Source organism: Sturnus vulgaris, unplaced genomic scaffold (assembly GCF_052056855.1).
Source record: "Sturnus vulgaris isolate bStuVul1 unplaced genomic scaffold, bStuVul1.hap1 Scaffold_318, whole genome shotgun sequence".
Taxonomy (NCBI): Eukaryota; Metazoa; Chordata; class Aves; order Passeriformes; family Sturnidae; genus Sturnus; species Sturnus vulgaris.
The window spans coordinates 1-15,360 of record NW_028276388.1 but is presented as its reverse complement, the minus strand read 5'-3'; the positions used below and the strand labels follow the sequence as shown (position 1 = coordinate 15,360).

Here is a 15,360-nt window from a genome sequence, read left to right as displayed (position 1 = left end):
CCCATTGCTCACTGATTTTTGCCCCCATTTCTCTCTGAATTTTCCCCCCATTTTCCATGCATTTTTCCCCCCATTAATCACTGATTTTTTTTCCCCATTTATCACTGATATTTGCCCCCATTTCTCTCTGAATTTTTCCTTCCATTTTTCATGCATTTTTCCGCCCATTAATCACTGATTTTCTCCCCATTTATCACTGATTATTGCCCCCATTTTTCACTTATTTTTTCCCCACAGCATCGGCCACCACAGCACGAGCAACAACAGCTCGCTCTGTTCCCGCCATTGCCCATGGATTGTTTGCCTGTTTTCCATGGATTTTTTTCCCCATTTCTCACTGATTTCCCCCCCCCCCCATTTCTCACTGAATATTCCCCCATTTTTCATCGACTTTTCCCCCATTTACCACTGATTTTTCCCCCATTTCTCGCTGATTTTGTCCCAAATTTTCCCCCATTTCTCATTGATTTTTTTCCCTGTTTCTCACTGATTTTTCCCCCATTTCTTAATGACTTTTCCCGCCATTCGTCACGGATTTTTTCCCCCATTTCTCAATTATTTTTTCCCCCACTTTTCCCCGTTTCTCACTGATTTATTCCCCCATTTTTCATGGATTTTTTTTCCCCCATTTCTCACTGATTTTTTTCCCCATTTTTCAAAGATTCCCCCCCCGTTTTTCACTGATTTTTCTCCATTTCTCACTGATTTTCCCACCATTTTTCATGTGGTTTTTTTCCATTTCTCACTGATGTTTTACCCCATTCTTATTACCATTCTCATAGCTCTATTTTATATTTATACATATTCTTATATTTGCATTATTTCTGTTATACACTAGATTTTTCATAGATATTTGCTACTTAGATTTCATTATATTTTACATGTATACCAATCTATTTCTATTCTTTATATTTTATTTTTATATTAGCTATAAAAACCGTGCCTCTACCCAAATAAAAAGCATTTAAACATTCCTTTTAGACTATATTTAGCTATTTTTTATGGTTCTGTTTTTCATGCATTCTACACCCACCCCTCCCCCTCAATGTTCTGGCACCCACCATGACACCCCCCCCCCCCCCCCCCCATGCCCGACTCACCTGCTCCTCCAGCGCAGCCCGGCTCCCTTTCCCAGGGACCTTGGGGTGCCCCAAACCACGTCGGAGCCCCCAGTCTCCACACCCTCCCCCTCCGTAGGGAACGGGAATGGGATGGGGAGCACACAGGACAAGAAAGGAACACAAAAGACACACTGGACAGAGAGAAGAAAAGGGCTGGAAGCTGGACATGAGGATGAAAGTGGAGCAGCAACAAACCTCAGGACTCTTGACTAGAGAGTGTGGCTGCTGAACGTCTCAAAAAAAACCCCCAGCTCCAACACAACATGCTGTGCTCACGGCTCGGCCTGGGACTCGTCAGTGAACATCTCTCTCTTGCCAGGGCCATAAAGCCCCCGAGAAAACACGAGGTGAGGTTGATGTGCTCCGGCTTTGCTCCTGCTCAGCCCTAACCCCAGCCCCTGCTGCCAGTGAGCACCCTGATCTCTGAACCTCTTCTCAGCTTCTTTGTACGCTTCCAAATTCCTTCCTCTTTCTTCAAGCTTCATCTGTTTCCTGGCATTGGGAGAATGACAAGTGTTTAGCACAGCGCAATGAATACAACAGTCTCATTTTCAGAAGACACAACTGAACGAGAACCGACAGCAGCACTGCTTCGAGACAATCTGGGCACACGTTTCCCTTCCAGCAATCTGAGCGTTCTTTTGTGTCACGCCTGAAATCCTGAAAATGGTTTTTGAGAAAAATTATCCATAACTAGAAAACAATCAAACCAAATAAATAGAACCCCTATGATATAATAACAGCCCATATACTACAACACTCCAATTCTAATATTAATAAGAAAACAGAAATTAGCTACACAGCATTACCTCAAACAAACACTACATACTGGCAAGAATCAAAGCCACCACAAAATAGTTCAAAAACTACCCTATGCCTTATGCTACAGGCTAGAACGCCATCGGCAAACCTTATCAAGGTATCCTTTAAAAACAACGCCCCACCAAAAACAAAAACAACACAAAACGCCATTCAAGAACTCCCTTATCAACACCTGAATGAAAAAACATGGCATTAGATAAATAGACCATAGCCCTTATCATACACCATCTACAAACAAAATAAAGCTATACCATACATCCTCGAAAACCACCTTCAAAGCACGACATTAGAAAAAAAAACTTTCCAGAATTAAAAGCTGTATCTAACAAAAGCCGTCTGATAAAATTAACAACCAAGCCCCCACCATCAGAGCTGCCCCTACTAAACTCCCCATCGTACATATGAAAAATCAGTTTTAAAAACCTACTTCAATTCATTCTGCCTCAAATACAAAGCCATCCAGAAAGTTACCTTCACTCAAAAACAAAAGCGCACGTAGTAAATAACATTAAAAAATAAATCAGCACACTACACACCACAAGCATAAAATATTGAATTAAAACCAAAAATACCCCTATTCATTAAAGAGCCCAGCCGCAAGCTATATTTAACTATAACTTCGTGCAAACGTACACATATCATTAAAATAGATTTCTTTCAGAATACAACTGATGATCTAAAATAGTAAAATGTCCGAGAACGATATTATAATAGGATATCCTCGATCATCCTCCCGCAAATTCTCTCCACTGTATTGTCCGACACACACCGGAAAAAAAATCCAGTTTTTACTTTTTTCAGCTAACTTCTCATTTATTAGCTGAGAGGAATGTTGAATTTGTCTTTACAAATGAGCTGTGGATCAGCCTGTAGATAAGGCTAGCACTGAGAGATAAAAGAAACAATGGGATGGATTCCACTGATTGATGAATGGAAAGAGATAGTTGCCTTTACAAACAAACTGCAGGGCTGCTGATAAATGAAATTGGATATCGAAAGATGAAAGAAGCAACGGGGGGAAGCTATGAATTCTATAAGAATTAAAAATTAAAAGGGAGGGTTATACATTAGAGGGGAATTTCAGGTATCAGGCGTTCCGGGAAGTCTGTGCCTCTCAAGTACCTCAGCCAATGGGAAAAGAGAGAGGGAAATGCGGCCGGGAAAATAGGATAAAAAGGAGGCTGCGTCCTCCAAAAATTTGAGAGATCCCAGGGGAATGTCCCATGGCCTCTCCCTTTATTCGAATAAAGCAAAAAGGACTCCTCTGTTTCCTTTTTGGACATAAACCGCTGGTGTTTGTGGATTAATTTTCCTGACATTTAGCAACATATTGTTAAAAAAAAAAAAAAAAAAAAAGTGATCCAGAAGAGGGCAACATTGACAGCCATTCCAAGACAGGATGAACAAATGCTTTCACATTGACAGAGGATGCTGCGATGTTCTGAGAACAGAAGATAGAATAAAATAAAGGAAGGTGATGTTACAAGACAGAAAAGGGTAAAATAAAAGGAGTACCTGAGACTGGGGGGCGGGGGGGAAGAAAATGGGGAAATATTAATTGCTACACACTAGGTACAAATGCTTTTTACAAGTAATTTATGAGAAGCAAGCTAAAAGCGTCTTACTGCTGCTAGTGATATCATGCTCCAAGCTCTGCTAATAATTCCTATTTCTAGCAATAGTTAAATTGAACTCACTACATTCCAACTATTTTTCTGCTTGTTTAGATGGCAGATCCGTTTGGAACACACCTTCGTATAGCAAATTCTATGCCCAGGTAGGGACCTCTCAGTTCTTCCATAAAACATTTTCTTCTGCATTATGGCAAGCCTTTGTTTTAGCTTGACAGCTTTCTTGAAACTTAAATTTACGCATGTATCCAAAGACATTTGCAATTCCAGAAATCGGTAGGCACATCATATGGAAAGTAAATAACATTCTCGAGAGGGAGTTGCTTTCTTACTGAGGGGATGAAAAGCAAGGCTAGAGCTAGTAGAACTACCCAAGAAATTGGACTTAACGCAGCTTTTACAAGGCTCAAAGTAGCCATACCGAGATGTTTGAGCTAAAAGCCCCAGTTACCAGACTTACAGGCCTAATAGTTATCACCACAACCACATTCCCTGGTTGCAGTATTTTTAACAGCAGTGCAGAACGCTACTGAAAATTATTTTTAGGTTGAATTGTTCTCTCCCCTCACTGCCTGTGTAGCTGTTAGAGGCTTCCAGGAGGCTGGGGAAGCAGACTGCTGGTTTCACTTCCAGACAGGTCACTTCCGTGGTCTGCTGGAGGGCACTTTGAAGCCCGTGTCCTTTTCTTGCTCTATTGTATCTGACAACTTTCCTCCCCCACGTCTGTTTTTTAGCGGGCAGCATTTTTGGAGGGCCAGTCAAAGACCTCAGGCTCCGAGAGAATTCGTCTGCTTTGCTCTGTTTATGTGTGCAACAGATGGGAGCAGCAACTAAGTCAAGTAGTAACTTCTGAGCTGCCCAGTTATCAGTAAACCAAAATATTCTTTTGTGACTCTCGCCAGACGAACATATCATCCTATCCGAGTCACACACTGCCCCTCTGGCATTTTCCAGTCAGACAAAGAATTCCTGGCCCCTTCCTTGCATGAACCTCAGCTCTCCACCTTGTTCCAGAAAGAGTTCTAGATCCAAGGCCCAGTGAGCCAGCTACCCTTTGCTGCCCTGAGCAGTATGGAAACAGCCAAGCCCCAGCCCTGCAGCCCTGCCTAACTCGCCTTTGCCTCCCAAACCTGAACCTTTTCCTTGGCTGTGGCATCCTCACTCATGCAATCCTGAAGACAAAAATCTGATTTGGCAGGTGAGGCCGTTTCTAACGCAAAAGCTTCACCAAGGTTTCTCTTCCAACTTCAGCCTTAAACAGTCCTGTCCTCCTCAGACAGCCCCCACCTCCAGCCTTTAGCTGTAAATACTTACTGGTTTATAGCTAATGCTTGCCACCCCTCAAAATTAAGTCTTTTGATATGCATTTACATCCCTCCCTAACCATGTCCTCATCACCCTTCCCAAACTCAGCCTCATCTCCAGGCCTAGAACCTCTCCCTAGGTGAGGGACTGTCCTCGGGTAGGAGTGCTGACAGACCTGTGCATGAGCCCAGCTGCATAGCCCGTGCTAATCCCAGCCCAGCTCTAGCCTTTAAACCCACTGGGGCTTTGGTACTGGAGGCCCAGTTACAGTAACCCCTGTGGCCGTTCCGCTTCCAGGCCATCTGGGAGTTGTGATCCCCCACCCTACACCACTTTGGTGAGAAATGCATTCCTTTCTTACAATAAAGTTTTCATTTTATGTCTAAATTCAAGCATTCCGAGAAAACGTGTAGCAATTATATCAAGACAGACATGACAGGCACCAACATTAGTCTTTCATTACACACTTTTCATGCCTTCTCTCCACAGATTTCTTTGAGGCAACTCTGACTCCTTTTCTCACAGGCAGCTCCACACAGCACCGACTCCTCCTCTCCTCTGTACGACTGGCTAAACCCCAGCCTGTCCCTTCCCCAGCCACCTGAGCCTGTCTGTCCCACACACAGCATCCTCTCACCTTGTCCATCCCTTGCACGGCCACGTGTCCCTTCCTCCTCGCAGCACAGCCAGCAGGCTCCAGCCCACACTGCAGCAGGCTCTGCACCTCCAGCTGGAGCTGTGCTTAGTGAAACTGGCAGCCAGCTGACCCACGCTTTTATAACAACCAGCCTCACTGGGCAGGCAAGGCTGTTTCCACTCCTTGCTAATCAGTACAGCTGTAACTCGTTGGCAACTAGTGCCTTCTGCACTATCCTTACAAACTATTCTCCTACAGAAATGGACCGGAATTCCGCGGGGATTTTCCGGGGATTCCGGGGGGATTTTCCGGGGATTCCGGGAGGATTTTGGTCGGGAATTCCCGCGATTTTGTCGGGGATTCCAGGGGGAATTTCTGGGGATTCCGGGGGGATTTTATCGGGATTCCTGGGGGATATTCCCGGGGATTCCGGGGGGATTTTATCGGGGACTCTGGGCATATTTTCTCGCGGATTCCGGGGGATTTTCTCAGGGATTCCGGGGAGATTTTATCGGGGATTCCGGGGGGATTTTTCCCGGGAAATGCGGGGGGCTTTTTCCCCGCGATTCCAGGGGATTTTCCAGGGATTCCAGGGGGATTTTATCGGGGATACCTGGGGGATTTTCCAGGGGATTCCTGGGGGATTTTCCCGGGGATTCCGGGGGGATTTTCACTGGATTCCGGGGCGATTTTCTCAGGGAATTCCGGGGATTTTCTCGGGAATTCCGGGAGGATTTTCCCGAGTATTCCGGGGGGATTTTCCCGAGTATTCCGGGGGGATTTTTTCGGGAGTCCGGGGGGATTTTCCCGGGGATTCCGAGGGGATATTCCCGGGAATTCCGGGGGGATTTTCTCCGGGATTCGGGGGATTTTCCAGGGGTTTCAGCGAGGAATTTCCCGGGGAATTCCCGGTGGATTTTCCAGGGGATTCCGGGTGGATTTTCTCGGGGATTCCGGGGGGATTTTCCGAGTATTCCGGGGGAATTTTTCGGGGAGTCCGGAGGGATTTTCCCGGGGTATCCGGGGTGATTTGACGAGGAATTCCGGGTGGATTTTCTCGGGGATTCCGGGGGATTTTCCGAGTATTCCGGGGGGAATTTTCGGGAGTCCGGAGGGATTTTCCCGGGTATCCGGGGTGATTTGACGAGGAATTCCGGGGGGATTTTCCCGAGTGTTCCGGGGGATTTCCTCGGGGATTACGGGATGATTTTCTCGGGCAATTCCGGGGGATGTTCTCGGGTATTCCGGGGCCATTATCTCGGTGATTCCGGGGAGATTTTCTCGGGGATTCCGAGATTATTTTCCCGGGGAATTCATGGGGATTTTCCCGGGATTCCGGGGGATATTCGCGGGGATTCCGGGGGATTTTCTCGGAGATTCCGGGGGATTTTCATGGGGATTCCGGGTATTTTCTCCTGGATCCGGGGAATTTTCCGTGTGGATTCCTGGGGATTTTGCCGAGTATTTCGGGAGAATTTTCTCGGGGATTCCGGGGGTGATTTTCCCGGGAAATTCCGGGGATTTTCTCGGGGATTCCGGGGGATTTTTTCGGGAGTCCGGAGGGATTTTCCGGGGATTCCGGGGGGTTTTCTCGGCGATACCGGGGGGATATTCTCGGGATTCCGGGATGATTTTTCCCGGGGAATTCCAGGGGATTATTCCGGCGATTCCGGGGGATTTTCTCGGCGATTGCGGGGGGATTTTCTCGGGGATTCCGGGGGGATTATCCCGGGAATTCTAGGGGATTTTCTCGGGGATTCCGGGGGATTTTCCCGGGGAATTCCGGGGGGATTTTCTCGGGGAGTCCGGGGAGATTTGCCCGGGGATTCCGAGGGATTTTCAGGGGAATCCGGGGGATTTTCTCGGGGATTCAGGGGGGTTTTTCTCGGGGATTCAGGGGGATTTTCCAGGGGATTCCGGGGGGATTTTCTCGCGTATTCCCGGGGCATTTTCCTGGAGATTCCAGGGGGATTTTATCGGGGATTCCGGGGGATTATCCAGGGATTCCGGGGGGTTTTTCCAGGGGATTCCGGGCATATTTTCCCGAGTATTACGGGCGAATTTTCTCGGGGATTCCGGGAGATTTTCTTGGGATTCCGGGGGGGCTTTCACAGGGATTTCTGGGGGATTTTCGCGTGGATTCCGGGGGGATTTTCTCGCGGATTCCGGGGGCTATTTTCCCGGGGATCCCGCGGGAAATTTCTTGGGGAGTCCGGGGGGATTTTCCCGGCGATTCCGGGTTGATTTTCCCGGGACTCCGGGGATTTTCTCGGGGATTTCTGGAGGATTTTCCCGGGGATTCCGGGCGGATTTTCTCGTGGATTCCGGGAGGATTTTCTCTTGGATTCCGGGAGGATTTTCCCGGGGAATTCCGAGGGATTTTCTCGGGGATTCCGGGGAGATTATCCCGGGGATTCCGGGGAGATTTTCTAGGGGAATCCTGGGGGATTTTCTCGGGGATAGCGGACGGATTATCACGGGGATTCCGGGATGAGTTTCTCGGGGAATTCAGGGGATTTTCCAGGGGATTCCGGGGGGATTTTCCGGGGAATTCGGGGGATTTCTCGGGGATTCCGGGGGGTTTTTCCCGGGGATTCCGGGGATTTTCTCTCGGATTTTTTCCCCAATTTTTCAAGCATTTTTTCCCGCAATTTTCCTGGATTTTTCCCAAATTTTCCCCATTTCTCACTGATTATTTTCCCCATTTCTCAATGATTTTTGCCCCAATTTATCAAAGATTTTTTTTCCCCATTTCTCACTGATGTTTTTCCCCATTTTCCCCCCATTTCTCACTGATTTTTATCCCCCATTTTTCAATGATTTTTCCCCATTTCTCTCTGATTTTTTCCCCATTTCACCATGATGTTTTCCCCATTTCTCACTGATTTTTCCGTTGATTTTTCATGGATTTTTCCACCCATTTTTCGTGGATTTTTTCCCATTTTTCCCCATTTCTCACTGATTTTTTCCCCCATTTATCACTCCTTTTTCCCCATTTTTCCCCATTTCTCACTGATTTTTTCCGCCATTTTTCATGGATGTTTCCCCCAATTTTCATGGATATTTCCTGATTTTCCCCCCCATTTCTCACTGATATTTGCCCCCATTTCTCTCTGAATTATTCCCCCCATTTTTCATGCATTTTCCCGCCATTAATCACTGATTTTTTCCCCATTTCTCACCGACTTTTCCCCCCATTTCTCACTGATTTTTATCCCCACTTCTGACTGATTTTTCCCAATTTTTCGTTGATCTTTTTCCCCATTCCTCACCGATTTTTCCCCCATTTCTCTCTGATTTTTCCATCATTTTTCATGGTTTTTCCCCCCATTTCTCACTGATTTTACCCCCTTTCTCACTGATTTTATTAATGTTTGTATTTCTATTTCTATTTCTATTTCTATTTATTATTATTTTTTGTTTTTCATGTTTATGTTTATGTTTATGTTTATGTTTATGTTTATGTTTATATCTATGCAGGTTAACGTTTGTGCATGTTTATGTCTATGTTTATATTTATGCATATTTATTTTTATGCCGGCGAACGCGGGCAGGCGTTTTATGTAAACGCCTATGCGCCGGGGTCCTAGAGAGGCCGCCATCTTGAGCGTGTCGGGACTCTCAAAATGGCGCCTCGGGCGGCACCCCGGCTGACCTGCCAAAAATGGCGGCAGAAAGGGCGGGAAAAAATCAGGACCCCGGTGTGTAGGCATAAGATGCCTGATTACATCGCCGACGCCGATCCGCTCGCCGACAATTTTCCCGGATGTTTCAGAGCGTGCCGACAACGGCCGCGCGGTCCGCGGTGCCGCGGGCGTGAGGGCGCCGGCGGGCGCGGACAGGCGTTTTATGTAAACGCCCATCCGCCGGGGTCCTAGAGAGGCCGCCATCTTGAGTGTGTCGGGACTCTCAAAATGGCGGCTCGGGCGGCACTCCGGCTGACCTGCCAAAAATGGCGGCAGAAAGGGCGGGAAAAAATCAGGACCCCGGTGTGTAGGCATAAGATGCCTGATTACATCGCCGACGCCGATCCGCTCGCCGCCAATTTTCCCGGACGTGTCAGAGCGTGCCGACAACGGCCGCGCGGTCCCCGGTGCCGCGGGCGTGAGGGCGCCGGCGAGCGCGGACAGGCGTTTTATGTAGACGCCTATCCGCCGGGGTCCTAGAGAGGCCGCCATCTTGAGCGCTGCCGCACGGCTGGGTCCCGGCCCGCGGGCCCTTCCGCCATCCTGAGAGGGGCACGGTGCAGTACCCGCCTGTGTCCACACGGCGGCAGCACTGCCGCCCAACTCAGCCCGGCACTGCCGCCCTGTCAGGGACAGACAGAGAAGGGAGAGAGTTCCAAGCACCAGAGTCCCCACCCGTCATAAAATCCTCTCAATGAACGCCCCAAAAAACCCCGACCCAAACTAAAAATGCCCTGCCTCTGACCAAATGAAAAAAAAACCTTTATATATATAAATCATCTATTTTTAATATTTAATTTCTAGTCATAATCTAGACATATTTCATATATTCAATTTAATTGCTATTCTATTTATCATATATACAATATTCTTTTATTATTCATTATATACATAGATTTATATTACTAATGTTATTTCTATTTTATCTATATCCATCTATATTTGGAGGTTCATTGTTTTTAATATTATTTCTTTAAAAGCTCTGCCTCTAACCAAATAGAAACAAAAACCTCGATTATTTTAAATTCTATTTGAATATATCTTTCTATTTAGTTTTCATATTTATATCTGTAGATTTATATGTCTATATTGTGTATTCTATATTTATATACTATTTAATGTAGTTTTTACTAGTATATTAATATACTAGATGCTATTTACATTCTATTATAACATACTATTTAATATAACATATTAAAATCGATAAATTATTTCTATTACATACTACATACATGTATTTTATATTTATATTTTTTTCTATATATTTATACTTACATATATATATGCATATATAGTTATAATAATTTTATGTCAGTATCTATTTTTGCATATTTGTATATTTTTTGCCTATATTATTTTCAAAAAACCCTCCTCTAACCAAATAAAAACCAATAAAACATTCCTTTTAAAGTCTGAATATTTATATATTTCTATTTTCATAACATAATATAATGTAATGTAATATATTTATATATTGGTTTCTTATATTTGCTTCTATATTTTTATTCTTTATCTTTTCTATTTACAGTATCTATAAAAAAACCCTACCTCTATCCAAACACAAGCCAATAAAACATTCCTTTTAGACTATATTTAGCTATTTTTTAAGGTTCTGTTTTTCATGCATTCTACACCCACCCCTCCCTCTCAATGTTCTGGCACCCACCATGACCCCCCTCCATGCCCGACTCACCTGCTCCTCCAGCGCAGCCCGGCTCCCTCTCCCAGGGACCTTGGGGTGCCCCAAACCACGTCGGAGCCCCCTCAGCCTTTTTTCCTCACCCAAAGAAGCACAGAACGACTCCTTTAATGAAGTTGTTTTAACAATTGTAAGGCTAGAGCTTTTGGTATCCACTGCTTGCCATCCCTTGTAAACCAATTTTTTTCTTCTTTCTTCTGCAGCTTAATAAACCTCTTTTTTTCCCCATAGTTTTCCAAATGCATGTATTACCGCATATGCATATTTAGAATCAGTAAATATATTTAATGTCTTGTCCTGCTATAATTCACAGGCTCTCACAAGCGTGTGCAGCTCTGCTGTCTGAGCTGACCAGGTGGCTGGTAACCTCCCCCTTCCTTTAATTGCTTTCCATTCACGATAGAGTATCCTGTAAATCATGAAGAATGGGGGAAAAATCAGTGAGAAATGGGGAAAAAAATCCCTGAAGAATGGGGGGAAAAATCAGTGAGAAATGGGGAAAAGTGGGGAAAAAATCCGTGAGAAATGGGTGGGAAATTCCATGAAAAATGGCGAAAGAAATCAGTGAGAAATGGGGAAAAATGGGTAAAAAATCAGTGCGAAATGGGGGGGGGGGAAATCAATGAGAAATCGGGGAAAAACATAAGTAAGAAACGGGGGGGAAAGTCCATGAAAAATGGGGAAAAATCAGTGGAAATGGGATAAATCTGGAAAAAATCCATGAAAAATGGGGGAAAATATCAGTGAGAAATGGGGGAAAATGGGGAAAAAGTCAGTGAGAAATGGGGAAAAATCAGTGAAAAACGGGGCAAAACTCCATGAAGAATGGGAAAAAAATCAGTGAGAAATGGGGAAAAAAATCCCTGAAAAATGGGGGAAAATATCAGTGAGAAATGGGAAAAAATGGGGAAAAAAATCATTGATAAATCGGGGGAAAAATCAGTGTGAAAGGGGGGAAAAATCGGGATCGGGGACGTGGACCGGGACTGGATCGGGGACCGGGATGGGGAAATGGGACAGGGACCGGGATCGCGGACGGGGACCTGGGACAGGGACCGGAACCGGGATCGGGGACGGGGACTGGAGGCAGGGACCGGACCGGGATTGGGGACTGGGACCAGGACCGTGATCGGGTTCCGGGACGGGGAACTGGGACTGGGACCAGGATCGGGGACCGGAAACCGGGGACTGGGACCGGGACCAGGACTGGGGACGGGGACTGGGGACAGTGACCGGGACTGCAATCGGCACCGCCCCCCGAACCGCTCCCGGAACCGCTCCCGGGCTACCCCGGCACGGCGACCGGGAACGCCCCCGGCACGCCCCGGCACCGCCCCCGGTGCCCGTGCGCCCCGGCACTGCCCCGGCACCGCCCCGGGTAGCGCCCCCGGCACCGCCCCCGGGGCGGGCCGCCGAACGCACGCGATGACGCGCGGGGGGCGGGACGGCGCGGGGCGGTGACGCGCTTCATGCCAGGAGCAGGGCCCGGGTGCGACGAAGACGGGAGCGGGCCGACCCGATACCGCGCGGGGCCGCGGGCCCGGCGGAGCCCGGCCCGCTGGGTAGGGGCCGCCAATGGCACCGGGGCTTCTGCTTCGGCTTCTGTCCGTGTCGGCGGGAGGGCCCCAGCCAGCGGTGCCCCTCTCCCTCGGCGACACGGGCGTGGAACTCGGCATCGGGCGCTGCATCGCCGCGGACAGCAAGGGGCGCACGGGTACCGATACTGCCATGGGGCCCGGCGCTGCTCTCCTGCTCCGCCGCCAGGCGGCGCTGCGCTGCCGTCCTGCCGCGCCTCCGGGCACGCTCGGTTTCCTCGGGACCCCGGGCCCCGCCTGTCCCGCCGCTGCGGAGGCGGGGGATGCTTTATGGGACTGCCCGAGCTGGCAGTGCCGGGTCTGGGCGTTGGGGCGCGCCTTGGGGGGCTGCGGGTGCGCTCGTTTCCTCTTCTGCATGGCCTTCTGTGTGAGCATCTCTCGTTGCGACTGCTCTTGGAGAGTCAAACCCTCCTCCTAAGTGGTCTCAGGAGCCTGGCAGGGTGAGTTTTGTTTCACAGGGGAAAGGGCCACTGGTCGTGTCCAGAGACCTGTGCACCCAGCCAGGTTTCTGCCTGATAAAATTCCAAATGGATGAGGATTTCTCCCAGCCCCAAGCTGCCCCCACCTGTAACCCTGGCTGCCTTTGGGGTGCCCAAAGCCTCCTCTGTGCAGATCTCAGGAACCTGGGAGGGGTGAACAATGTTGCACAGGGAAAAACCCCACAGATTTTATCTCCGGGCCTGGGCCAGGAGCAGGCATTTGCGTGCTAGAATTCCAGAAGGAGCACGGTGTCTCCCAGACCCAAGCCGCATCCAGCTGTGACCCAGCTGCTCTTGGAGTGCCAAAAGCCTCCTCGTAGCTGATCTCAGGAACCCTGGAAGGGTGAGTTTGGTTTCACAGGGAAAAGGCCTCCGTTTGTGTCCAGAGATCAAATAAGGGACTCTGCTTTTCCTCTAGTTCTCCTTCCTGTTTTCACCTGGGCTACAAGGATGGGCATGGCCTGTATTTCTCATATCAAAGTGATGTTACTAAATTTGTCCAGAAGTTCTGATTGTTATTTTTATTAGTAGTAGTAATTTTCTGATAGAAAACACTCTCATTTTGCCTTTCCCACGTTGTTTCCAGGTGCTGCCCAGGATGGACATCTGTGGTCTCAGACAGTGATTCCCGAGGAGCAAGGAAAGCCTTTTCCTCACCTTGCACAGTTCAGGTGGATGGGACAGAATTGGTGTGGCCTGACAAGGCAGGAAAAGCTGTCTGTGTTCTGGAGTGCCTTGAAAGCTTTCTCCGTCAGGTTTGGAAGGGGTTTCTCTTTGGGATTTCTTGTGATGCAGCACCACGGGTATCCCTTTGTGCCAAGTCCAGTGCTAAAGGATTGAAGAACTGACAAGTGGGGTCTGGGATGAAAATGCCGCTAATAAAATTAAGCAAAGAATACAATAAGAGAAATGAGCATCCTTTTAATAGTTAGGAATAAAAATGCTGGAAAAGGGCACTCTGAATTGGTGTCACTTGTCATGGATAAAACCCCAGAGTGAGGAATCAGAGCAGAAGTTGAGAGCTGGAATCCTTCTGCAGTCGACTTAATTTTCTTTTCCTCCTCTCTTTCAGGACAGGAAGAATCACGACTCTCCTGGCATCTTTGCCAAGAGCTGTGGTGTTTGATCAGCCAAAGCCCAGAGGCTTCAGCACCAGAGGTCTGAGCCTGGAGGGCTCCTGGTGCTGCCCGTGCTGTGGGCTATGTCAGAGGATGCAGGGTTCCTCTTGCCTCCCTGCTGGGATTAACTGCCATGGGAATGTGGGATCTGGGTGAAACTCCAGCTCTCCTGGTGTTCAGGGGAGCAAGGTCTGAGGGACTCCTCTCTGGGGATGTGCGGTGAAGGACTGAATAGTGTGAAGGAGAGTATTTATAAACTGTATCACTGTTTCTCCCAAAATTGGGGTGGAGCACTGATGGGGGCGGTTGGGTTTGGTCTGGGCCTGTTATTCTTTGTGCAATTTTTAAATTCTCTTGTATGATTTACTGTCCGGTATCTTTCTAACAAAAGCTGACATAAATTTAGATTAAGGATTAGAACTTGGCTCCATTCATTGCAAACATTTGACAAGGCTGGAGGACTGGGGTGGTGACTGCTCTCAGGAAAGGTTACTTATTAATACTGTGTCAGATTTCCCGCAGTGACTGTCAGGCCTGCATGGCTGTGAGTTCGTGCTCTTCTCACTGGGGAAATAAGTTCAGCAAAATTAGAAATGTTAGAAAAATCCAGCCAAAAATTCACCTCTGTACCCCCTAAGTTTTCCCAGTTTTTCCAGCTAGGAGCTGCACAGAAGTCAGGCAGGGGAAGTGACAACAGGGAACAGATGAAAAATTCAAAGGCACAAAGAGGAAAGGGGAAAGGTTTCAGAAAACAATTCTATGGTCTAAGAATAATTTCTGATTCCCTACTGAGAAGAACACGAACTCACAGCCATTCAGGCCTGACAGTCCCCTGCAGTGAGAGCTCAGCACACATCCACAGAGGCAAGTCCAGCATCTTAAATGAAAAAATAAAAATAAAAACCAGGAGAAAAAGGTGATTTCTTTTGCTTCAGAGTTATTTCAAGTTCTTAAAGCCCAAGCAACATTTGCTCTTGATTTTGGTTGGGTGAATCATGAGCAGTGGGCACGGGTCATGCCATTCATTGAGCAGAAAACCCGGGGTCATTTAGAGGGGACACAAGAACTGTTTGTGTAGCGACCTCGGGCTGCAGAGGGGCAGGAGAAAGGCCAAGGGAGCTCCTGGGGCCACCAGGGCCTGTGGGAACAGAATGGACGCTTGGATGACCAGTGGAGGTGAGGAGTGGATCTGAGTTCATCTACAGGGAAATAAGGAGGGATACTCTGGAGTGAAAAGCTGAGGTGATGAGTTCACCCACCTGGGCAA

General features: G+C 47.7%; 1 long non-coding RNA gene across 1 annotated transcript; it reads left to right on the top strand.

Moving 5' to 3' along the window:
* The first annotated feature begins 12,689 nt into the window (after positions 1-12,689).
* On the top strand, positions 12,690-15,013 carry LOC148217742 (uncharacterized). Its single transcript, XR_015800791.1, has 2 exons — positions 12,690-13,730; positions 14,048-15,013. It is a non-coding gene; the product is annotated as an uncharacterized LOC148217742 (long non-coding RNA).
* The last annotated feature ends 347 nt before the right edge of the window (positions 15,014-15,360 follow it).